Here is a 2,124-nt window from a genome sequence, read left to right on the forward strand (position 1 = left end):
GAAAATTCCAAAGACAGTGAGGCAACATTGGATATATAGAAATTTTGGACAAAAGAGAAAATAGGGTGGAGGGACAGAGTATTCGGTTTTAGAAATGAGAATGAGCGATTAACGAGAAGTTGAGAAAGAGTGAATATACATGGCAGGAAAATTCTTGCTAGGCAACTCAGAAACAATGGAACACGGGGGGTATCTAGCTAACAGGCCCCTGCCTGAAGCCCTCTTATTTGCCATAAATAAAAAATTTACAGTTTCTAAAAAGAGGGCTGCAATATATAAAGTTAGTGTTACCATTTGGGGAGAGAAACACTGAAAAAGTTAAGAAAAAAAAAAAGCAGGAATCAAAGGTTTGTTTTATCTTAAAAAAAACTTTTGCTCCACACAGAATCTTTAAGAAATAGAATTATTCTTGCCATAGCCCATTCAGGTTGCTATAACAGAATATCAGAGACGAGGAGGATTATAAAATAGACAAGTATACAAAACGTATCTATTGTTCTTATTGAAATAAGTTAACACAAAGCAGAAAATGTGGTGTTCGTTTTCTTCTTCCTCTTTCTCTGTAATCACTAGGGTACCACCGAGCTTCTTCAGTTTGGGCACTCTCCTGGTTGCCTCTTTAATCCAGTTCCCCTAGCAGGGTGCTTCTCTTCCAAAGGATTGCCTACCAACACCAGGTATGACAGTTCTGCCAGCCTCACTAACTCGGCCCAGTCTTTCGCCAGGTTACTAGATAAGTAGGGAATAATGAAGGGATTCTTCATTACATGGATCCCTTCCAACTTCTCAATAAAATTGTAGGAGGTCAATAACAAGCATGGAGAAGGATGCACATTCATCTTCTCTGTAGGGGGAAACTGGGCATAAAGCTTTATCGCTTTGGCTTCAGATGGCTTCTAACTGGTTTTCTCTTCCCATCTGGCTAGGGCTTCTTTGATTGTTGTTGCTTTTGCCATTCCTCAATTGCTGCTGTCACTCCAGGTTTTCTGTTTGCTTGGTTTTTTGCTTTGAAACTAGACCTCTTTGTCTCTCACAAACAAGTTCCTTTCTTTCCCCTAGTCCTAGTTACTACCGTATCAAACAGCCATCAATAGACTTCCCAACCCCAAATGCGCCTCTCTTAGTTCTCTTAACCCTGACATATCCATTCAACCAGCACTTTTCAAAGACTACAGGGAATAGTCACGTGCTTTGGGCATGAAATGTTGAAAACATCACAGCCCTGGCCTCCATGCCTCTCAAGGTGTAAGTGAGCTAAGCAGGCAAACAAAGGATTGCAGTAACGTATAGTAAGTGTCACACTAGACATATGAGCCTCTTAGGTACTGGTGGGACAAGGTGAGTGTGTTGAAAGAGGGCCAAGTTGTGGGTAAATGAAGGCCTGTGTGGTTTCCAATCAGGATGCTCTAGTAGGCTGAGAGAGGGAGTATTGAGATCATGTGGAAATGACTTGGACAAGAAGGCCAGCTCTGCCACTAGGATGGATGTAAGCACGTTATTTCGCATTTCAGAATTTGTTCCCTCCTTTTCAAAAGAAGAAAGTGCCATGGAAGGGCAAAGAGCAGAGTTAGAGACCATGAAGCCAAAGAAAAAGAGTCTCTGAAACCAGAATGAAGTCCTGGAAATGACTGGGACAATACAGAAAACAACAACACAAAACGAGTCTACTTTCAGTTTAGCAATGTGCTAGATACTGGAATTTCAAAGGCACGCAAGGTCCTATGTTCAAAGAACGCATAGTCTAAGACAAGTCGCATGAGCACTCACCAGAATGTTCTTCCCCCAGGTAGAAAATAATGGCACGATGTACTCCCTCAGGTCTCTGTTTAGCTGTCACCTCATCAGAGAGGCTGATCCTCTCGCTTGATATAAAATAGCACCCACACCACTCCCCCCAACCTTTCATATCCTCCCACTCCACCTTTTATTTTTAACCTTTCTATTCAAGTTTATATTATAAGTATAGTTCACTAACTTTTCACAAACTGAATGCACACAAAACTCCAGCATCCAAATCAAGGAACAGCATTAGCAATGCCCAGAAATACCCATCTTGTCCAGTCTCAACCCTTCCCCCATGGATAACCACCACCCTGATTTCTAACACGATAAATTAGTTTTGCC

General features: G+C 41.7%; 1 pseudogene; it reads right to left on the reverse strand.

Annotated features, from left to right (window-relative positions):
• Positions 1-337: 337 nt before the first annotated feature.
• On the reverse strand, positions 338-1,864 carry LOC111824735 (annotated as a pseudogene).
• Between the last annotated feature and the right edge of the window lie 260 nt (positions 1,865-2,124).

The sequence above is a fragment of the Myotis lucifugus genome, unplaced genomic scaffold, assembly GCF_000147115.1.
Source record: "Myotis lucifugus unplaced genomic scaffold, Myoluc2.0 scaffold_5305, whole genome shotgun sequence".
NCBI classification, from domain to species: Eukaryota; Metazoa; Chordata; class Mammalia; order Chiroptera; family Vespertilionidae; genus Myotis; species Myotis lucifugus.